The sequence below is a fragment of the Dermacentor variabilis genome, chromosome 7 (genome assembly GCF_050947875.1).
Source record: "Dermacentor variabilis isolate Ectoservices chromosome 7, ASM5094787v1, whole genome shotgun sequence".
Lineage (NCBI taxonomy): Eukaryota > Metazoa > Arthropoda > Arachnida > Ixodida > Ixodidae > Dermacentor > Dermacentor variabilis.
In genome coordinates, this window is record NC_134574.1 from 152,299,558 (window position 1) to 152,324,384 (window position 24,827).

General features: G+C 43.8%; 1 long non-coding RNA gene and 1 pseudogene across 1 annotated transcript in view; one reads left to right on the plus strand and one right to left on the minus strand.

Moving 5' to 3' along the window:
* The window catches only part of LOC142588361 (long-chain-fatty-acid--CoA ligase 4 pseudogene), a 56,697-nt pseudogene extending 44,604 nt beyond the window's left edge, over nucleotides 1–12,093 (minus strand).
* The window catches only part of LOC142588169 (uncharacterized), a 117,407-nt gene that overhangs the window by 52,320 nt on the left and 40,260 nt on the right, over nucleotides 1–24,827 (plus strand). The window lies entirely within an intron of this gene.

The window sequence follows — 24,827 nt, forward strand, 5'->3', positions numbered from 1 at the left end:
GTAAAACCCATAATTAAAAAAAAAATTTGGCTGGGATGCAGTAACTGTGACACACGTACTACGTGCTCTACAGTGGCAGTGTCAATGCTCTTATCAAATGAGCCTGCGCGGCATCGTTTTGCCATCCACTTTCCCAGGTATTTACGTTTATTTATTTGAACTAACCCTGGCAGCGTTAGCCAGCGCCACCACTTACAAGCCTTAGTGGAAGGATGTGGAACATCCTTTCGGCAGCAGGCGCCACGTGTAAATAAATACCCCTGAAAGTGGGCATGAACACGGCGCCGCGGTAGCTCATTCGATAAGAGCATCGCACGCGTAATGAGAAGAGGTAATTTCGTGCCTCACCTGCGGCTAGTTGTTTTTTCGTCCTTTTTCATTTCCATTAATTTATCATTTCTTTAAATCAATAAGTACAACTAATTTCTTATATGATGTCCTTGGTATCGTAGCCGAGTATTCTGTGTAAGGCTGTTTGCATCTGGCCGTGCATCCTGATTAACATATTATTCATTGCTGGCACGTAAAAGATCTCCGGGTGGCATAAGTTAATTCGGATTTCCACCCTATGGAGTCCCTCGGTAAGTCGCGCCTCATTATGAAATCGTAGTTTTGACACGTAAAGCACCAGAATTTACATCTATATTCGAATTAGAGAAAAGCCGAAGGGCAATTTGCAATATGCACAATATATATTTTGTATGACTCTCAGGAGAATATAAAGGCGCGCGGAAGGAAAAAGAACTGAGGACACCTTAGCACCTCTTACGAGCTGTGAATGCGATAGCATTAACGTCTAGTTTAACGCCGCTGAGTGGCCCTTCGCATTATGAGCTCCTCGAGGGCAGGCGAGTGTGCTGAGGCACTTGGAGCGCTTTATTTGGGCCAGACCGAGCCGCAATGAGAACGCCGGCGAGAGGTTACGCGGAAAAAGAACGCGCGGACCAAACTTGCTTCCGAGGGCGAGAGCGAATGTGACGTGGCGTCGCGGCAATGCCTTCTCCCCTCACGCAACACCTGGCGCGCCATCGTTCCAGCAGGTGTTGCCTTTCGCCCGCTCTACTCCGTCGAGGCGCACTCGTGATGGGGCGCCGCAGGCAATGTGAGTTTAGGTGCCGCCATATCGCTGCTGCAGATTACCGACGCAGGCTTTTTCGCTCAATAGGCCATTTGACAATTTCGCGTCAAAAATGCTTGTGAAAGGCATATCTCTATTTTTACTCTATAGTGACGATGTTCGGAAGCTGACATATGACGACTCTACGCGTCAGTCACGCTAAAAGTTTCAAATATCCTGCGAGCGTTAGGATAGCGACGTTTCGAAAGGTACAAACGCACGCCACAACGGCACATTTGGCGTTTGGGGGCCGTGGGATGACTGTAGAGGGATTCCTTTAAGGCATCACCGCGTTGCCGTAGCTCGTGCTTGATACACGTTTCTGCTCGGCTGATGTAATCGTGTAAACGCTGCTACGTTGGGCAAACGGGAAGATGTGTCAATATGCACCTGTCTGAACATCCTGCTTCAATAGAAGTGTGCCCCTACCGTCGCCTCGCGCGCACCGTGACGACATCATGTCGCCTCTGCATATTATTAGCGCACAACATTTGCATATCGAGCACAGCGCCAAACATTGCTATCTCTGTCAGTGCTTCACCCTTCGGGCGTGACAGCCATTCTCTTTTTCCTTTTCGCTTTCTGCATATCGGTAACGCTCGGTCCCCCTTTTTTTTTTTTTGTCTTCAAGCTTGAGCTGGGGGGGGGGGGGGAGGAGGGCAGCAGGAGGGGCGCAGCGGTACTCTAATCTTACAGACCTTGTCTGAGTGTGTTTCCAAGCATCTTCAATGCTCTCCTCATGTTCATGCGCACTGACATTGTAACATCTCGCAATTAATATTCTTGTCAAACTGGAGAATTGTTCCCGGACTTCTTCAGGCACGATATAAGTCGTTTTGCCAAATAACGCACAACACACATTACGTGCAGAATATACGCCTAGCGTTTCTGTATTCCTTTCTTAAACGCAACGGCACTATCAAAATAAAAAAAAAATGCGAGGCCATGATATGAGCCACTCCTGGCGAAAACTGTAGGATGGGCCTCGTAAAAATAATCGCATGGGGGCAAGTACAAATGCTGGCAAGCAGTAGTAGATAAGACAACATAAAAGCTAGGTAAAAAAAAACATAAAACTGCTTACTCAGTTTAATTTTATATTAACGGGACTTCATTGCAGTGCTAATTACCCAGTTAGTCATATTATTAACGAAACTAGTTTCAGCGCTACAGCAACGAAATCGAAGCTGGCTGACTACTACAATGTACCTAGCTCTGAGACACAGGAAGCGAAATAAGTGAGGACCCCTCAGTGATAACTCCGTTTGCGAGAAGACGGGCTTTTGTTCCGACACAAAACCCTTTATATCGAGGACCGCCTTATCAGCCAATAAATGTTGCAACGAGATGTATTTTCTATTGTTACATGTTGGCAGTATAATCCCAGTCGGAAAATTTGCTAAGTAAGTGCGTATACAGGTCCTATCAACAGATATCATTCAACACGGTCATGGCACGACCACGTGCTATTGCGTCAGAGGTATCCTGCCCGAATAGCTCTTCATGCTACTGAAGGTCATCGGCTTCCGGATATAACCTGCTACACATACTGCTAGTAGCAACGACTTTATTTTTTTATTTTTTGGAGGGGGGGGGAGCTTAGGTGGGGTGGGACATTGGAGTTGTTAGCGCTTTGTCTTGTCCAAATCTCGCCTTCGTCTTTTTTGTGGTCGCCGCTCTGTGTTCTATGCAATACCTGTTCGTAGCGACCGGTTGGTAGTACACGTCGCCGCATTTCAAATGTTTACCCTTTCTAGGGATATCCTGCGTCGCGCGTACAAACACTTCGTGTGCAGTTGGCTTCAAAATGCAGATGCAGCTGGGTGTCTGCAACGGAGGTAAAATAAAAAAAGAAACGAAAACCGCTCAGCAGAAGGAGGCATCAGGGTCATCTCGAAGGCGGAAGCGTGCAATCTCTGAGGCCCTTGAGTACGAAGAGCGCGTAGCGGTCGGTTGCCGCGCGGATCGCCGCAAGGGCTACGCCATCGAGACCCAGCATATATAACAGTTTTCGATAACATCGATGACTTTAAGTGGCCCGACTTTCCGTAGAAGCAGCCGCAAGAATGACGTCAAAAGACTTACGATATCTGACGCCTTTATCTATTCCGAGCGTTCTGTTCAGCGGTACCCTCTGCCTTTATTCTAGATGCTCGCCCCTTACACCTTCGTATCTTAACCGATGCACAAATATAGAGTGTTTCAAGTGGAGTTTGCCCTGCAAAGCGGATCTAGTGTACCTGTGTGACATTGTCCTGAGTGAACAGTTACCGAGCAGATTGAATGAGCGATCGCGCTCTTGAAGACGACAGCGCGCAATTCCGGAATGCCCTCAGTCCGAACTTTAACATCCAGCTCTGGATAATGTTTCGTTCAAGGTGCAATGACCTCGAGAGACTATTGTTTTGTGGCGTTCCAGAGAAGGGTTCTCGAGAGATGTTCGACAACAACTGAAGTGCGCTCACGAGGAGGCATGACCCAGCATCGACTTGGCGAAAACACTGATACGGCACTTTGGTGGCCGTGGTTTTGTTATCCAACGTGGTGCCTGAGGCGTCCCTGAGCTCCCCTGTTTCTCTCGAAGGTCCTCTGACAAACAATGACAGGTTTCGGTTGGCTTTCAGCTCAACGAATGATTATATATGTAGAACTCAATGGCTATATTCGCGTTTCCTAGGAGATATTTGTCGCCAGAATGAGAAACAACAAACAAACACGCCTCTTGTTTCGGCTGTATCAATGCAGAAAATCGCTTCAGCTACAAATTTCGCTTTAATTGTGGTAGGATTAACGCACCTAGTTTCACGCAAATAGCCTCACAATTTTACCACTAAGGCAGTGACCAGGCGCAATGAAATATGATTTTTTCTAAATAGGAAGGAGTGAAGCGTGATTTAACTTAGTCAATAATATAATATAATATTTGTGGTTTTACGTGCCAAAACCAATTTCTGATTATGAGGCACGCCGTAGTGGAGGACTCCGGAAATTTTGACCACCTGGGGTTCTTTAACGTGCACCTAAATCTAAGCACACGGGTGTTTTCGCATTTCGCCCCTATCGAAATGCGGCCGCCGTGACCGGGATAACTTAGTCAAGGAAGCGCTCATAGAAGTGTCGGCAGTGTTAATGTATGAGCCTACATGAATATTTTTCGACACTGAAGTAGTCGACGCAGTAGCAGGTGGAAGTTGTGGCAATAATAAATAAGATTATTATTTTTGACGTTCTTACGTGACAAAGCGACACTTGGACTGTACTAGATTTCAACAATGTTCATTTATATTTCAATAGTGATTTGTTTGATCCAGAAAGATGCGTGAGCGACGCTATGCTAGGTTCACGATTATGTGACGTTGGCCGGACGTAACGCATACATCACGTGACCTAAGTTACTAATGCAATGATTGACTATATTTTCACGCTAGCCCCGCTATGTAAATCAGAACTGTGTAGGTCCCATCGGAAATGTGTGAGAGACCCCGCTTCCTCGGTAATTCAAGCCATGTCGGCAAGTCACTATCTGTAACACGAAAGATAAAGATTTGTAGGTGACGATCATTGCGACACGCCTCCATGAATCGTTGCACCCTCCTCCGAGAGATTATTTGAAAAAAAAAACCAAAACCACGTGGCTGTGCACTGAAACCCGATTGCAAGACCGGAACCATTGCTGCGCTCTATCTTGAGAGTGGGCGTATGCTTTAGGGCGGAGTGGACGCCCGTCCAACCGGCTAGTCAGATGACGCCGGTCTCCGCCGACGAGTGCAAATAAATGTGACCGTCGCTGCTGCATATCACGACGACACCACCTCACGTCGGCGAACAGCCAAGCGAAGAAAGATGAAGTAATGCAATATCATCAGGTCAAGGGGATCGAAAGCTTATGTCACAAGAACTGCGACGAGAAAGGTCATAAGTTACAGCAGTGGTGGAAAACTGAAAGATGTGGAAGAGGAAAAAAACTGTGCGCACCATCAGACATTTGTGCCTTGTGCGACTGTGCCCTGTCCTTAGGAACTTTCCCCGTTCCCTTATTACTGACGCTTTGCTAAAAACTAACATAAGTATGCCTCGCTGAAATGGGACCCGCTCGCATTCCAGTTTTCCTTTTCTTTTCGCTCTTTCCTTTGTTTTCTTTTTACTGAGCCGTAAGAGAGCCGTTCTTCACCAAATATCTCTTTGAAACAGTATGGTGACATATATGTGACCCCTCCCCCACCCCCCCCACCACAGCATACGCTGTTTCCGTCATTTTATGCGGCTTTATTGTCATTATATCTGATTTAGTCTAGGACTCTTTGCTGTCTACAATAAGCGCATGATTATGCTACCCTGTGGCCATGTACCAACTTCTATTCGACGTGACGCTGGTTTTTCTCCGTATTCATGCGCCGCACATTTTCCAGACGTTAGTTGCTGATGCTCACTGCGCCATTGCCTATCTTCTCACCGCGGCCTATACGAAAACAACCTCTGCACGAAAATCATGTACGCACAAAGAAGATTTAAACGTGCTATTTTAATCTTTTGTGTGTTTTTTCTCAACTTTTGTTTCCCTTAGCCTTTCAAGCCCCGAGTGCGTGATATTTAAATGAATAGTTAGTCTGGTTATCCTCGTTGTATTTCGCTTCCTTTTCGTCTGTCTGTCTGTCTGTCTGTCTGTCTGTCTGTCTGTCTAATCTAATCTAATCTAATCTTACTGTTTTTTAACAACAGATCTATAAAACAGTAAAGTGGATGGCAGCGCGGACCCTAAATTGAAGTGAGTATATTGCTCTTCGTTGACACACCGTGGCGTTGTTTCTTCAGCGAAAATGTTGCGGACAGGTGCTCACGGAGATCACACAAGCACTTCCGAGTGATAGCGAGCTTCTCAAGCATCCCTTCGTTGTAGAAATGACTAAAGAGCGTTAGCGAATGGCAGTGTCTGCTTCAGTGAAAGAGCGACGAGGTGCCGAACTCGGTGGGATTGTGTAAAAGCTTCGGGTTGAGGCGTATCAATTCTATTCGCATTCTTTGTGAACTACGCACACATTTCAGTATGGTGCAGTGCTACCGTACCTAACCTCCTTCATGCCAACTTGGATCTGTCGGTATGATGCCCACTGGCTACCTCGTTCAAGCTAACTTGGGTCTATGGGCATGGCTCCCACTGGCTATGGTACCAGAAAAAAGGGACTTGGTAACAGACTACTAAGGCCATTGGAAATGTGACGCTATGGGTATGTGAACATCCTTGGCCAATCCTGGAGAATGGATATGTTCCACTGGGCATATAAGTGCCCCGATACAAAAGCAGAGCAAGAGGAAATAAGAAAAGTAGTCGGCATCAAAAGCAGCCGAGTGTGGAAAGGAAAGGGAGCAGAAGGGGACCAGAGCGCGCATTGAGTAAAGCACGTTGACCTACACAGAAGGGAAGATGTCAGTAGAAACACTAAAGTAGTCGCTCATACAAAAGTGCAACATTTGGCAGTACGGTTGTGCCGCTACATTGCTTCAATTACAATACCGTTGACATTCATCTTGACATGCGTTCTGTAGGACTTTCTTTTTTTGGGGGGAGGGGGGGTCGAGGTTAGCCCCTCTGCTCCTGTTATTTATTTTTATTTTCGTGCCAAACTCCAACATTTCATACGCATGTGCTTCTATTAGTCCTTTCTCAGAATACTAAAGGCGGACGGCATGTAAAAGAACCACATTGTTTTCGTTCTGTAATGAAGGGCTGCTGCAATCAGACTGACCATTTACATTTTCCCTCGCAACTGCGAGATGCGTAATTCGCCACAAGTCTTTACTGTTATTAAAACTACGACTAGCAGGCTACTTGTTTTCATGAATTGAGTGGGCAGCGTTAGTGGCACTGATTAGGTCAATGAACGAGAACTTACTGCATAGGTCGTCATACTTTCTTTTTGTCCTTTTATTTGAGACGGGCCTGCCTTAAGGCACAGTAGAATGAAATTGCATATGAAGTGGTGCAACCCCGCATGACGCATTTCAGGAAGGAACCCCATTAATTATGCTCATGCCTCATTATTTAGATCAATGCCTAATTAGACGCATGCATAGTCATTGCGTATATTCACTTAACTAAATATAGCACGTCTTTTTACTTCTCTTACCAAAGTCATCTTTGTCGATAAGCCACTTGGATTTGTACAACTGTTGATTTGATGCAAACCTGTTGAGGTGCAAGAGGGTGCCAACTCGAGACGCATACTCTGCTGCGCGTGTACCTTTGTGTTCGCGCGAAGTTTTAATATGCGGACTGAGGAGTCTTTGGGAGCACCTTTACCGCCTACGTTACGTTCACTGCAGGATAGCTTGTTATTGGTCTAGTTGGTGTTTACCTAATGGCAAACCGCAGCGCGAAGGTGCAGTCACAAAGAGGACGCGCAGACACACCTCACAGGTCCTGTGACGTGTGTTGGTGTGTCTTTGTGTCTGTCCGCTCGGGCTACAGTATGCCGTTAGGTACGTTCACTGATCCGCACAGTGCCGTAGGGGGCGGGAAAATGCACTTCCCGTGTAGAGACCTGCGTTTTTTTGTCACTCCATGTTTATCTGAGCCGTTGTTTCAACTTATCCATCTCTGTGAGCTGACCGTGCCGCGGCGTGTTGTAATTCCGCCGATAAGAGTGCACTGCACAACAGCGCGACCTCGAAGTCACGCTGACTGCGCTCCGGGTACGCCAGCACTCGCACTCAACGTGCGCTATAGCTGTGCCGTTGGCTACGTGATGATGAGTGGAGAAAATGATGCTTATCAAGATTGGAAATAAGCGGCGATCTTCGTGTACGTCGTATGAGAACTGTTATTAAAGAGCTCGAGAAACATGCCGACAGATGTGAAGAGCTATGGAAACAATTACTACCGTCGTCCGTCTTACATTAGCTTGTTGTACAATTTTTCGTATTCACGTTTATTCATTGAGTTTTACAGCGCTGGAGAAGACCTTGAGGGGCAGTTATCAAGCGTGAGCGTCTGCGCATCATACCCTCACCATCACATATATAATCGCATCGCACTACTGCCCATCTGGCCCAGAAGCGTTAATATTTCTAGCAGGTTCCAGACAGGAGGGCAATAAATGGTCATGGGCTTTTATTCAGAGCTCTAGCTTTACTGGTTTAATAGTAACATTGTTTTCTAAGTGTAAATGTAATTCCTTAAACTGTGCTGATAATACTGTTATCTGCTTCCAGTACGTAATAAGCTTACGAAGTGTGAAGAAGTTGATCTTTGTGTTCTCGCTGAAGATACTGTAGGGCAAGGTGTTTTCTAGTGCAATAAACCTGGTTCTCAAGAAGAACATGAACTTCAAATTTACAACTTTATATTCTCATGTGTGAAGCAAAAGAATTGTTACTTGTGTTGTGGAGCTCTGGCACACCAAGCCTCTGCAGTGCCACATTCTTGACTTCCACTAGCTCTTAGTATTTGCGAATCAAATTGTCTCACCTTGCTTGGCTCTAGTTGATACAAACTGTGGGCTATTAGGGACGCCGTTAAATAGGGCTTCACTTTAGTTTTGACCACTAGAAATTACTGAACGGGCCCTCTAAGTACATGTAGCAACCGAAGGAGTGTTCTTGCATTCCGCTTCCACCGGAGTAAGGCCGCCGCGGCCGTGAGTCGAACCCGTGACCTCATTCTCGGCATCGCAACACCACAGTCACTGCGCCAACGCGTCGGGTAACTTGCTACACAGTATGGGAGATTGGCCAATAGGCGGGTGTTAAAAGGAGACGAAAGGTAGAACGCTAAAGAAATAGTGCAAGTAACAGAAATGTTCATCAAATCGCACTAATCCAAATTTTTGTGTCACTTCTATTCTGTCTTATTCCTATCTTTATTTTTGTCAAATGATGTATAAAAGTGCTTCAAAAACTTCCAATATTTTTGTTATATGTGCCCATGGAAACCTCGGATTGTTGGACACGATTGGCAATGAAGGAGTAGTTGCAATAAGCATCCATTTCAGTCCGGTAAAAAAGTAAAAAAAAACGTGTATTAGATTAACATTTTTGTTGCATCAAGTAAGCGTTGATCCACAATCAATTTTGTCTTCTTCAATCCCTTCCTTATGCCAGTTCTCGTGTTAGGCGGGAAAATCGTGAACCTGGTGGATGCCAGTACCAGGCTGAAGTGCTTCACTAAGGTGGAAGGGAACCTAGCGACCTTCGGTAAATCCTCAAGGGACGTTAATTTGTCGCAAGAGAACAAATACATTTATGGTTTATGACACTATTCACATGGGAACATTTAAAATAAACGTAGATAAATCTGACGCCTTTAACAACGCGCACCAATGGACTCTTACATGGAGTAATTGGGTTCCTGACGGAGAAGACGAAAGTGCTTGCACAAATGCACCGCGTATTTTTTGAATTACTAAGGTACACTATTCTACGCGCGCAGCAAGCGCTTCAGTCTGAAGAGCCGGTGTATCAGGACCACGAACTCTGCTGTGGCGGAATATGTCCCAGTGGTTTTAACAAGTGTTTCATGTTTATTCGTCTTCGCAAGGTCAACGACGTTAGTTGGAATTCAAATAAGAAAAAAAAATATCCTTAAGTACTCTCTATTCCCTCACACTCGCACTTAGTTTCTCCATTGAAGGACTTTACTACCTATACATGATGTGTGCTTGCGACGTAAGTTTACGAAAAACCGGAGATACGAAAATACCATATTCTCTAGCAGCCTGGTATGGAAGTGCATAGTCTGTCACTTCGATGTTCAACAAAACACATTAACAACCTCGCAATTCTAGGCTGGAAATGGGATGCTAAGGTTGCGAGAAAGTTTCGTTTCGCAGCCGTTCGCTTTCTAAACTGCTCGCGTTGCATAGATAGACGCACACGAGCGTGTTGCGTCATTTCCGTATTTATTCTGTAATATACGCCTTACTCACAACCGGGTGCGCCAGAAAGGGGGATCTAAAAGGGGTTCCTCTCAAGGAGCCGCGAAAAATTCAATATATATTCATCGGATATTTCATTGAAAATCTAAGTTATGTTTCTATAAACATTTACACTTGCAGATACATGGCAATACTTGCCAACCTTTGCGACCCTCATATAAAAAGCCGACATGCCAGTAAACCGAATCTTGTCAGTTATTTGCTTTTCTGCGAACAGTCATGGGATAAAGCGTGTTACCGCTACGTTGAGTGAATCGTAATACTGCTGATTGTAGAAGACAGGATCACAGGAACTCGGATACTGGAAGGAAGCAAATGGCGGTCAAAGAAGGAATGTCACTGCAGTCAACATTTCGACAAGTGCACTTGCCTTTATCTCTGCACGATATCTTTGTCCTGAAACTTTTCTTGTTTGACTAATGTTGATCAATTCTCGTACCAAAAAGCGTTAAGTATACGCTTAGAATAAAAACAAACGATAAAAACGACGTGTGCACCACTGCAGCCATAAAAAAAAGAGAAAGAAGTGGGCTTCTCCGAGTTTAAAAAAGGAGAAATCTGTGGCAATCTGAAACGACGTTCATGCAGTAAAAGGTGCAAAGAGACCGTCAGGAAATGCATTCAAGCTTAAGAAGTCCAGTAAGGCTTTGTACAGTGCATGTGGTAAGAAGACCAGAAGACGAAAGAAAAGACCAGATCAGCTTTGCCTTTCCGTATCGTTTAAAGTTTATCAAACCTGAAAACGTATTTCCGATTATCGCTTGGAAAAATCTTTCCGATTCATGGCTAACCAATCACTGTGGTTATGAGCCGCACATTTCCTGGACAACGACGACGACGCATTCTTTCTTCGCCTTATCTTTTCGCTCTTTGAGTCATCTAGAAACCCACTTACCTACTTCACAAATGTTGGTAGATATACGCATATCTGAGCGGAACTGCGGTCGCGTTTCAAGTGATCGCCATAAGCCTATCAAGTTCCTGTCGGATGAAAAACTCCCACATTTCAACAATTACCCTGTCCTGCTTCAGCTGATTACACCCTCTGCTCGCAAATTTTCTAATCTAATCACTGCACCTAATACCCTGCCGCAGTCGGTGGCGTTTCTATTGTCTTGACACATTTTCTGTTACTCGAAAGCGCAGGTTGTCTCTTGTGAGCATTACATATCTTGCTCAACATATTTATTAATCCTTATATCGAATAAAAGTAATGCTTCTCTTTGACATTGTAACGCGCTTACACAGACGAGGTGTATATTCATTAAGAGCAGTCATTACATTATTTGCTCTTATACACACTCCCGTATTAGGATCAATGTCTTGCCAATGATTGTTTGTGCTGTGGTTCGCTGAGCAGTTTCAATAGCTTATTCACGCATGTCTCCTATTCTGAGTTTTGGTGTCTCAAATGTTCCCGGTGACAAGGTGCGTTGAGAATATACGTTCTTATTGAATTATTTCGGTAAGCAGCAGTTCACTAATAGGGAGTGCCCGACAAGGGCGCTGGAACGCAATTTTATTCGCTGTTAGATTTCCTTATGACGATCCATGTGCCCTGTGACTACCTGACATTTCCCGACCAGGAACGCTTGCTCCCTCGCCGAGCCATCGCAAACGTTACTCTAGTTACCTGCATACTAGACTTCACACGCACTTTTCACCTTCAATTTAACCAATTTGTCCACTTGTAGATATTTTAAGTGCGCCTCAAGTATCGTGAAGCGTAACATGTTCATCACAAACGGCAACATTAGAAAATAACGGAGCGGAGTTGGGACAGAGAAGACAGATCGGGGTACGCAACGACAAAACGAGAAATAAGGCTCAGTACACTCACCGTGCTGCCAGCCTGTTTCACTGTACGAGTCGAATTCCCTCAGGTCTTCACCGCACGTGAGCCAGCTTTCGTCCCGCCTTTTTGGAGCAGGCGCACGTGGGACGAGCCGGCCTCCCGCTTACGACGACGTGCAGAGCGTCTACGTGTAGAGTGCACCTGCGGACGCTTCTTCTGTCGCGAGCTGACCGCATGTGTGAGGCGCAATCTCGACACCTGTTGTGGGAGAGGGGGCTAGAGAGTGTCCTTTGCTCCGTCCACAATGCGGCTTCGTAATCGACGCCACTTGAAACAACGCCCGCGATAATCAGCTGGTTGACGGAGGGCCGAAAGGGCTGACGCCGGCGGCGGCGCGGGGTTGGCTGGCGTTCTTCGGGCCGGTGCTTGCATATGCCTACATCCGCATCCGCAGACAACTTGATAAATTCTTTGCCATACGTCTGCAGCGCTATAACAGATAGTTATTATTCAGGCGAAAGCCTTAAGTGGCTCTTTTCAATGGCTCATGGTGAAAAACGCGGCGTCTAGTCCAGTGGTACAAAAAATATAATCGGCAGTAATGACTCGTACCCCCGTGTTTTTTTTTTTCTAGGCAGTGAGTGTAATTTCGTGAATTGGTTTATGCCGTGGCTGTTGGCTGTAAAATAGACTCCTACATGTTTCGACTCAACAACCCGTTGCAAGTGACAGCAATGAAAGTGCGTGTTAATTTGGCATTTTTCGCGGCAAAACGAGTTCCTTTTAGCTATGTTTCCTCGAAGGCAATTGCATTTATTTATTTATTTATTTATTTATTTATTTATTTATTTATTTATTTATTTATTATTACCCTCAGGGCCAAAGGCATTAAACAGGGGAGTGGGTTACAGCAAATGAAAAAAAAAATGAGACAAACATGAGCACTTAGAACGTTTAAGTACAGAGGCTTCTGATTATACGGTTCTTGCTATAGGGTTCACAATATCATGGTAAGTTGGTAGCATACTAAGATACTAAAGCGTTAAATACATACGCAGTTAGGTTATAACTGTACAGTAAACAAAAATGCTTCAATTACACACTGTTAGCTAGAGCTGCTAGAAATCTTTGGTTACCGTGAATGGATACGACTTCAGCAAGAAGATGGTTCCATTCCATGGGTGACCGAAAAATAAATGACTGCAAAAATAGAACTTATTGAGCGCAAACAAACAGGGACGAAGAATAGAAGAAACACAAGGACGAGCGCTTCCTTGTGTTTCTTCTATTCTTCGTCCCTGTTTGTTTGCGCACAATAAGTTTTAAGATGAATTTGTTCCAACTAGGCCGACTCGCAGTCTTTCAAAAATAGTTTTAGTGTGACATGATTCAAGATCAAATCTATAACAGTAGTCGATTCGAGGCGATACGTGTTGTGGCTGAAAAATTAAATTGTTGCGCAGTCTTGAACGATGGTATAATTAATGAAAATGCAACTAAACGTGCGATCTTACGACGAAGAAAAGGGGGTAAGTCCAAGGTTGGATTTCATGGCAGACACACTTGCAGTTCTGTTCTAATTACGTAAGATGAAACAAACTGAATTATTTTGCACCATTTCTAACGAATTGCTTGGTTTGTCAATGGCAGGATCCCAAACAGCGCATGTATATTCGAGTTCAGGACGTGTAAGGGTAGTATAAAGAAGCATCTTTAGGGATGAAGGGGGGGGGGGTTGAAAAGTTACGGCGTGGGTAGCCAAGCTTGCAGTTGGCATTGGGGATCACGTAGTCGGTATGAACATCCCAAGATAAATTAGCAGAGATATGCACGCTTAGGTATATATAAGAGTGAACGAATTCCAGGGGAACACTATTTAGGTAATATGTTAGTTATTCGGAATACATACATCACTTTACATTTGCCAACGTTTAGTTCCATTAGCCAGTGTTTGCACCGATTAGCTACACTAATTAGGTCAGAGTGAAGGTGGTTAGGATGCTCGGCATTAGTTATTTCACGCAAGACAGCATAATCATCAGCAAATAAGTCAATGTTAGATGATAGTGAGTGAGGGAGGTGGTTAATATAAATGAGAAACAGGAGGCCCGAGTACGTTACCTTCTGGTACACCGGAAGTTACGCTTCAAACAGGGGGATATGGCTGCTTGCGGTCACAAATTGAGAGCGATTAGACAAGAAGCATTCAGTCCACTTCAGGATGTTAGCGTCAAGGTTCCGCTGACTTAGTTTATCAAGTAAAAGTTTATGACAGACCTTATCAAATGTTCTAGCGAAGTCTGAAAAATATTTTTTTTTTTTATATATTTGGGGTTTTACGTGCCAAAACCACTTTCTGATTATGAGGCACGCCGTAGTGGAGGACTCCGGAAATTTTGACCACCTGGGGTTCTTTAACGTGCACCTAAATCTAAGCACACGGGTGTTTTCGCATTTCGCCCCCATCGAAATGCGGCCGCCGTGGCCGGGATTCGATCCCGCGACCTCGTGCTCAGCAGCCCAACACCATAGCCACTGAGCAACCACGGCGGGTAAGTCTGAAAAAGAATGCGATCTGCAAATGCCGAACGATTGAGAATAGGATGCAATTTGTGCGTAAAGATTGCAAGCTGTGTTTCACAAGGAAATGATTTTCTAAATCCACACTGAGCTGGTGTGAAAAGTGCATTGGATTCCAGGAACTAAACAAGATGTTTGAAAATTATATGTTCGAGCAATTTAAAGCAAGTGCTTGAGAGTGAGATGGGGCTATAATTAGCTGTTAATATTTTTTTAATCTGATTTATGCAGTGGAACCATCTTCCTGATATTCCATGCGTTAGGTTGAAAAGATGTATCCAGTGATTGCTGAAAAAGTTTTGCTAGTATAACAGAACTAACGGCGTTGTTATTTTAAAGAAATTTTGAGTTAACAGAATCGTAACCAGGCGATCTGTGTTGGTTCAGGGAATCAATTAGTTTCTCAACGTCAGCCGCATCCCCGATCACGGGAGGCGTAACTACGTAATCGTAATGGCGAGTTGGAGGTAGGCGGTCATTGCAGGGTAGAGAAAAATGTTGCACAAATGCGTCATGAAGGGCGGCAGCACACTGTTCCTTAGGTATAAGGATGCCCAATGGGTCTCCCAGAGTTAGGTACTCATCACGCAAGGGGTTGATTACACTCCAAAACTTTTTAACGCTAGTCTTTAACATTGATGGAAGTACGTTACAGAGAAAGTTAGATTTAGCGTTCTTTAGCGCTGTTACGTACGTGTCGAATGCGCACTTATAGCCAGACCAGCGTCTGTCAGTTGGCGAGTGCTTTGCGCTGCGATATAGGCGTTTTTTGTAGTTACATAGGCGCTTAAGATGCGTACTGTGCCAAGGAGCATCAGGACTGCAAGTAATGATGCCGGGTGAAATGTACTTTTCAGTTAGTGCCTGCACTTTAGTGGTGAACATGTCACAATTGTGCTGAAGCGAACGATCTTTTTTGGTAGGAAAGTTTCGAGAAATGCAGTTAATTGCTTAATTATGGCGGTAAAGTTAGCGTTGTCTTAAATATGCGTAGTTTTTCTGATTTTATTTGGCTTGAGAGTTAAAGTGTTAATTGAAAATGCAAGTAGGCAGTGATCGCTTGTACCAGGTAGGTGTGTAATCTCCCAGATTGTATCAGGGTGGGATGTCAAAACTAGGTCAAGGGTGCTTGCGGCATTAGAAGCTACATGTGTAGGTGTTACTAGCAGTGACAACGAGAAAGCTGAGCTCAAGTCTAAAGACTCCCTAGCTTGAGCCGAAAGGAGGGAGAGTAAAGTAGTTTGATCGTTCCAGGTTATGTGTGGAAGAATAAAATTGCCCAGAAGTAGGATGGGAGATGAAGGAAATCACGTGCAAACAAGGTTTAAATCAGTTCGGCAGTTTTTGTAGCATATGATTAGTCCTTATGTAAAGTTCAGTTTCCGCTTCAACTCTTAAGAAAGAAGTCCGATGCGTATAAGATTTAATCTTCTGAAAGATAGCCGGGTTATGGATTGATATTTCTCAGAAAACGAAAAGGGCCCAAAATGAATCCTTGAGATATTCGCTGTTAGTTATTAGCCGTGAGGGCGCTATATTAATAACGACTACATATTGTTGGCAGCTGCGGAAATATGTACCGATAAATCTTAAGCGTTCGCAACTAATACCACATTCCTCAGGCTTTTTCAGTAATATTGTTGTGATTCACAAGATCAAAAGCCCCACTCAAGTCCATTAAAACAGACACGGTAAAAAATATTCTTTCAATGTTTACATTAGTTTTGTACAGTGTTGAGTAGCGTACGTTCTTTCGAGTTGGCATCGATATACCCATACTGCTCTTCTCGCGTAAATATTGTCTATTGCAAAGAACTTGTCTGAACGAGCTAAAAAAATTTAGAAAAGTTTTGGGAACGGAGACATATCTTTTAAAATAGTTTTAGAACGGAGACATACAGGACGTGGACATACGCATCATAGCTCCTTTTTTAAGCACTTGTACAGCCGTGGAAATATTAAGTTTTGTATGCATTGTGCCTGAAAGCAGCAAGTAATTATTAATATGTGACAAAGAACCACATATGCAAGTGGAGAAATGTCTTAGCAAGGCCACAGAGATGGCGTCTAAGGCAGTTAATTAAGTATTTTTAAGGATAGAATTACATTTTGACCTCTTGTGGGTGAGTAGGATGACGAAAAAAAAAGAACTAGGGCTACTACTGGTTCATTCGGAGTCTGATTGTGGATCATTTGGCTGTGCTATGGTTAGATTTGAAGTCAGATTTGCAAATTACCTATTGAAGCTTTCGGCAATTAAAGAACGATCACTTGCTATTGTGCCATTCACAGATATACCTGCTATGCTACTCGCAGTATACGTGCAAAGTGCAGCATTTAAAACTTTCCATGCTGCTTTGACGTCACAAAGCGCGTGCTTGATTTTTGCGTCAAAATAACTTCGCTGAGAAATTGTAATTGAATTTTCCATTTTTTCGTACTGTGTCCTGCACTTGTTTTCTAAACTACCGTAGTGTTCCTTTCGCTTTTGTTTTTTAAACATGTTGTCTTTGTGGTTTATCGACCTCAGGATGCCGGTGGTTAGCCACGGTTTGCGCTAGACCTTTCTCTTAGTAAAATTGAAAACAATTACATTAATTTCACGCATCTACTGAATACTTTACTGAACTGTTCATATTCATTATTGGTGGCCACAACTGAGTAAACGGCGTGGCAATTTTCTTTCAATAATGCATTGAAATTAAAGTAGTAGTTATCAATAATACGAGTCTGCGAAGGCCTTGCATTACTGCTGAATGACGGTGCTGTGAAAACAAGAAGGCGGTACGCAATACCCGCGTATAACGTCCAGCGATTTTGCAAAATCATCGCTACGACTGCTGAGGAGGGTATACAATGCTTTATTGATGGTTCCGATGCTTGTATTTAGCTTGTTCTTTATTGAAGTGTATGGTGTTCTGTGTGTTGTATGGGTTATTTCAGTGAATATATGCACTGTTTGCTTCACGTTGCTAAGTGCTAGTAGCTTCCGCATTACGAGGGGGGTGAGCCAGGCTTTTTTACGTGCTTATGGGGGTTATCAGCCATTGCTGATGACGATAACTTTTGTTGATGCATGGACACAAAAAATGCCGAGCACAGAGAGGCTAACAGTTTCGCTGTAAGAAGCAAATCAAAACTGTGCACTGAAGTCAGTCAATGACATCCCTTCCTGTGAATGATTGCACCCTTTAAGCGCTAACGCTTCTTGCACGTATACAGCTAATGAAGTGTGCAGAAATATCGTTTCTTATAAGTTTATGATCACATTTATTGCTGTGTAAACACATATAACGATATCCTTTGTCATTATTACCTTTATATGTAGTGAAATACTGTGTTACTTGCAAGAACTTTCACCCTGGGATTTTAGAAGAAATTTCTGCATTTCAAGTGTACACAATATGCAGTTTGTTCAATAAATGGCCGCAAAGAGCTTCTTTGGAATGACAAACTCATTTATTGAAATTTTTACCATCATACAGACCAGAAAATAGCCCGAATCTGTCGATAAAGAAATTGTTATTGAATTTATTCGCCTTCCACTGTGACTATGGCATTCTGCTGCTAACACAAGGTGAGGGGTTGAATTTCTAGCCTTGGCAGTCACATTTTGATGGAAGTCAAGGGTAACAAAAAGCTCTTGCACTTAGACTTCGTTCATCATCATTGGAATATTAGACTTCAAAAGTCTATTGCATAAGAGGGGCATGCATATGCAAAATCTATCGAGCAATACAAATACCAACCAAAAAGCAAAGGGCACAATGTAAACCAAGCATCTTTCCTATACTTCAAGTATTGAAAACATTCATTGCGTCAATATGTATTGTTCAACAGCGCTGCACAAATAAGCATGATCAGGCATAGCACGTGCTCTATCAGTTAGTTGGTTCTGCAAATGTATAAATGTCAGAAGACATGAATGCCCATACGGCACTACGCGCACGGCAGAAGGAAAACCTATTTCAAGAGTAGTCACTTCTGGCAGATTTGAGTGGGCGGTAAGCACCAGAAACTTTATTAGAGGTTCACGAGAGTTGCAATGTGGGCTTGTTGGTAATGCATCTTCAAGGGGAGTATGGTAGCGCGATTCAAAGACGGGACAAGAGAAGACACAAAGGGACACACACAGCGCTATGTGTGTCCCTTTGTGTCTTCTCTTGTCCCGTCTTTGAATCGCGCTACCATACTCCCCTTGAAGATTTATTAGAGGCCATGTGTAATACCGCCTATGAAAGATTCAAGAGAATGCCTTTCAGCAAAACTTCGTAGAGAGATCCTCCTTTACAGCAGAGACTACCGTGTCCGATGTAAAAGAAAATAATAAAATGGTACCCGTCGTGGATGCTTAGTGGTCATGGCGTTGCTATACTAAGCACGAAGTCGCGGCATGTAACCACAGCCGTCGCGGCCACATTTTAATGGGGGGCAAACTGAAAAAGCTCCCTGTTACTGTGCGCTGATTGCTCATCGAAGAACTTCAGGTTTTCAGAAATAATCTACAGTCCCTTACTATGCTCTGCCTCATAATCAGATCGTGGTTGTAGCACTTTAAACCCGAGAGTTTAAATTAATGCTCATTGAACAATAAGGCAAGCTACTTTTTGTAAAGATCTCAAACGACTTGTCAGGGTAATCGAAAGAGGATTTCGGAAATGCCTGCCTATTCAAGCTCCGCGCTAAATAAAATTCTATAAGCAACTCATTTACCGTCACTGTTAAGATGATAACAAAGAACGGCGAATGGAATCCAATGTAGACCTGCCAGGCTGTTAAGTATCGCATGATTTAAAAGTTAGATGAACACCTTAATATTTAAAAAAGGAGCAATAGTGATACACTAGCCCTGAATAGCTTTTTTCCTGGTATCAACGGAGTTGTGTGATTGCTCGTAAGTATACATAATTATAAGCCATATAGTGCACCATGAAATTAATAATAATAATATTTGGGGTTTTACGTGCCAAAACCACTTTCTGATTATGAGGCACGCCGTAGTGGAGGACTCCGGAAATTTTGACCACCTGGGGTTCTTTAACGTGCACCTAAATCTAAGCACACGGGTGTTTTCGCATTTCGCCCCCATCGAAATGCGGCCGCCGTGGCCGGGATTCGATCCCGCGACCTCGTGCTCAGCAGCCCAACACCATAGCCACTGAGCAACCACGGCGGGTCACCATGAAATTAGTTTGTCCAGGTTGCGCTGTAAAGTACCGTCAGATGGCTACTTACCTGTAAGCCACACAGTAATCGGAAACGTGATGTTCGCTACATGATATGCCATTGCAACATGAAATTAGTTTACATATTTAACACAATCATCAATAAACTGATGCACAATAGAGGAAATGCAATCGGGGAGATAATTCATATATATGCAAAAGAATAAGCATTATTGCCTGAATAACTCATTGATGCACTGGAACATGAGGATGCGGTGCTGCTGCTTAAAAAGTATTTATTGAAAATGGCTGAAAGAAACGCTGTTGTCCAGGTGATCACAAAGGAATGAATGAACATTGCTTTCATTTCAAAGACGAAGCGTTTGTGCTGTACCTCACCGAAGGCTTTACCACAATCAGCACTCCCCCCCCCCCCCCCCCCCCCGGAGCGTGTAGACGTCTACAGTAAAAAGTGTGCTACAATGAAATCAGTAAAAAGATTGAATGCCACAACACAAATTCCATTCCACGTTCAGCAATCACTCACAGATAATTTGCGGCTTCCTTCTGGGGAAGACATGAGCTTTAGGGTGGGTGCTTGCTGCTAAGTTTTGTGCAAGGATGTGGCTAGGAGCCGGCATAGCTTACGCTCAACCACGAGCAATATGCACACATCATTACTTAAGAAACACTTCTCTGCGATTCTGCGAATTATTCTGTGATCTCTGAATCTGTGATTGCACAACATGTTTATTTGCATTGTTGGACGCATTATATAGAGTGGCTTCTGCTTAGATACGTAGGTTTAATTGAGACTTATGCGTATATTTCAATATCTTGTTGCGAATTTTGTGTATATCTGCATTGAACTTTGTTTCCAGTGAAACTTTTTTGCCATTTATCAAGCTGTACCTTCACATGTGCTTATTTCACTGTATCTTCGCATTTCTAACGTATATTTTGCAGAAATCCTTCTTTCTATATGTGCTCTCTGTTATGACTTTAATTTTGGTACAATTACTCGCAGTACACGACCGCTGACACCTGCTCCTGCGCAATACATTGGAACAAAGGACTGCGTCAGTGAGATTTTTCCATGGCCGGTGCATATGTACGAAAATTACGAGGGGAAGTCAAAAAGTAAATGAAATTTTGCAATTCCTTGCCCTAGAGTTTTGTAACACTGCTAGAAATTTGAGCGTCGACCATCAGCTGGGAAGATCATGCTAACACTATTCTGCGACATGGAAGGTGTGGTATTTCATTTCATTTCATTTCATTTCATTTCATTTTTCCCTTTTCACTTTTCACCCGAAGAGGCGACACTGTGAACAGTGAGAACTATTGTGATGTGTTGCGAACTAAAACCTCCAGTCAGATCCAAACGTTGTGGAAAACTGCGCAAAGGTGTCATTCTGCAGCAAGATGACGCTCGGCCACATTCTGGCAAACGGACGGCCGAAATAATAAAGGATCAAGTTGGGATTCGAATCGCTGGAACACCCGTCATACATTCCAGACTTGGCTGCAAGTGATTTTTATATGTTTCGACCATTGAAAGAAGCGCTCAGGGGAAGAGGATTTGCAGCCGATGCAGAAGTCATTGATGCGGTGCACAATTGGTTACAGGTGCAACCAAAAAACTTTATCTCCGACGGAATTAAAAAAAAAAACTTGTGAAACGTTGGGCAAAGTGCGTTAAAGTGCAGGAAGGCTATGTATAGAAAAATAACGTAAGTTTCTGTTTTCTATCATTGAAATATATGTACCTTTTTTAAAATGTCCGTTTAGTTTTTGACTTCCCGTCATATAAACAAAGTAGGTTCTTGAATTACCAAGTTTCATTAAATGTGTGCCCTCAAATTGTTCATTTCATGGCCTTCCCGTTTCTTTATATCAGCTTCATGCACTGCTTTGGTGGTTTCGAATTGATATAGTTCTAAAGTTCGTGCGATATTTTCTTTACATCTTAAATAGATAAAAAAGGTGGAAGCATGGATATCGCTTATACCGGCACAATATTTTGAGACGTTCAAATATATTCTTTTATGACAAAATACATATTTTACATGTCTTGACAGTGCATAGCCTTCAAGAATTCAGAAGGGTTTGGGTGCGAGCTAGTTGGTACGGATCATTCATATTTGAAACAGCGCCAAAAAACACGGACAAGGGAGAAGGGACAAGGGACAGGACAGCGCTCGTCCTGTGTCCTCCCTTCTCCGTGTTTTTGGCGCTGTTTCAAATATGTATGGGAAAAAATGTTCCAAAAGCCAGGGGATCTCATACTTCAGCGTGTTGTTTTCACTGGCGTTACTCAACAATAAAGTAACAAAAAACATAACGTTTCGCCACCTATGCAGGTGGCATCGTCAGTACACAAATGGCAACAAATAGATACATCCTATTTATGTATGACACTGCCGTAAACATCCGGCAGGGGGCCTTGGTTAGGATTGCGTAAAGATTGATTGCATGAAGCATGAAGGGGATGCTACGAAAGCCACCCATTCCACACGTGCCAAGACGGAATTGGTAGATCGTTGTTTAACAAAGGGCCACATGTTCGATTTTGATAATGTAACCAGGTTAGCACGGGAACACCGATGGGGCCCAAGAAAACTTGTGGAATCAGGGTTCATCCATCGCAATCAATCTTCATGCATTTTTAACCGTGGCCCCCTGCCGGATGTTTACGGCTGTATCATGCATAAATAGGATGTATTTCTCATTTGTTGCCATTTGTGTACTGATGACGCCACCCGCATAGGTGGCGAAACGTCTGTGGCTTTGTTATTTTATTGTTGAGTAAAGCCAGTGAAAAGAACACGTTGAACTATCAAATATGTATTAAAAAATTCGTTTGCGCCATCTTTGGCAATGGCAATGCAGTTATTATTAATGTGTTTGATCCTTCGACAAATCCTATAACGAGCAAGCCGAGCTGGAACCTGAGCTTCTCACTCCCCCCCCCCCCCCCCCCATTCCGAACAAGATTTCTGGCTATGCCACTGCAAGGGAGCTCTTGAACTGTGCAGAAAGGTGCGCTCGTAAAGCTTACCGGTTAAAATACGCCCCCCTCACACGTTGTGCTCCTTTGCTCGTCGACGTCTGTCTGAATTTGGTGACGCGGGTAGCTTCATCGCTACTTAACATGTTTAGTGAAAAATAGTGAGTTACGACCACCAGATAATTGTTTAGTGGCTTTCGTGCGACCGAGCTGGCCGACTGGCTGAGCGTCCGACGATAGGACCAGCACTCTACACCTACAGTTTTCGTTCGCCTCCAAAGAAAGTATGTTCTGGGCAGGGGTGCGATTTCTTCAACCATATACGGCTGGCCTTTTCCTGCATGGCTTTCCGCACCGACAGCTCGAAGCGCCCATCAAGTCGAATGGCAGGGCATTTGAATATATAGTTCTAAAGGCAGGCCACCAAAACAAAACTCGCGGCCAATGACATCACTTCTGTTTTAACCGATATGGTGTCACATTATTTTTTTCTTGCATTGGAAGAGTTCCCTCCTCATACAGATGGCGCTAGGCCCCATGAACCACCCATGAACCGCCATGAACGTATGGGCTCCTATTGAAGCTTCGCTACCAGGAATATATACCTTGGTGGTTCTTTTCTATACCAAAGGCTAGTGACGTCACTCCACAAGTCGCAAGCTGCCATCCGCTGCGGCAGTTGTGCAAGAGTAATCTCTGCCGGCAAACGTATGCGGGGAGCGCCAAGTGCTTCGCATTGTCATCAGAAGCGCCTTATCATCAATTATGTACTTCGGATGATTGTTTTGTGCTTGTTCTTTGTTGAACCGAATGCTGTTCTGTATGTTGTATGCGTGATTCCAAAGAATGTATGCACTTTTTGCTTCACCTTGCTGAGTGCTTGAAGCCTCTGCCTTACGGCGTATGAGCTCCTTCCCTGCACTGCCGCCGGAATGGGCCCCCACATTCTTGCTGTGGGACGAGGGCACAAAAAATGCTGACCACAGAGAGGCTAACAGCTTCATGAATTAAGTCGGTTGGTTAGTCGGTTGGTACGTAGATAACGCGTGTGCACCGCCTGCCAAGGCGTGATCAATTGCACCTCCCGAGACATTGATAAATGTCCTGTGGGCTTACACTGAACTACATGAACACTATTACTGGGCGTACAAACCTATGTTACTAAGCAAGTGCTTTCTCTCCAAATACCTAACCGTTTTCGTCACACCTGTTCTTCATGCTTTTCATCTACCCGCCTAAGACGTGTGAGATAAACCCCGCTATGTCTACTCGCCGAAACACCGGTGCCAAGCCATGAGAAAAGGGCACAAAAAGCTAGGCTCTGGGCTACGCCGGAGCAACCGTAATGCGATAACATTATCAGGTTTGGCCCACACTCGCTTTTGAGTGCGCTCCTTCCATGATAGACTCGGGTTACAAATCGCATTTAAGCCCTTGCAAGCTCGGTGCATATTGTGCACTAGCTTTATGACCAGAAATCCAAGTAACAACCTTCGATTACACCTTCATTACACCCGATTGGCCCAGTTTAATGAGCGAGCCAGACGACCCACCATTCCCAGGAAGTTAGGCTAAAATAAACTGTGCAGAAAGCATTGACGATCAATTTCAAAGTAAGCATATAGCCCGAACAAACGAGGCATCTAATTAATGTATCGTTTGCCCAGTCCGACATCGATCATCAACACACCACGAAAGCGGACGAAAGTGGCAAAGAAAGCTGTTGGCTTTAAAAGGCTTAAACAAATTCTTGGATACACGCCAAATTTTTTTAAAATCATCAACATCGGCGCAGCTTACTCGGCAGGACAGCTTTCATACAAAATTGCATAAACGTAGGCAAAAAAAGTTTCGCTTTTTGAAACACAAATGTCATTTAACTGCTTCCCAGTGAAAAAATAACCATAGAACGACAGAGACGGACACCAATTTAACACAAATACTATTTACTTGCTTCGCCGTGAAACACTAATCGTAGAATGGTATGAATGAAAACCAGTCTGAAGGAAGAAACATCCAGCACCATGAGCTGTAGCTCCCTAAATCTTCAGGTTGTTTTGTTCCCGCAAACGTTCCATATGTCGAAACCACTGCAACAGAAGAAGAAAACAAATGCCTCAACATCCAGGTTTTTTTATTAATATGAGAAACGCCAAAATAGACGCGAAAGTAAGCATAATCCCTTCATATGAGGGCTGGCGTGAATTTAATCCCACTCCAGCTACATTTG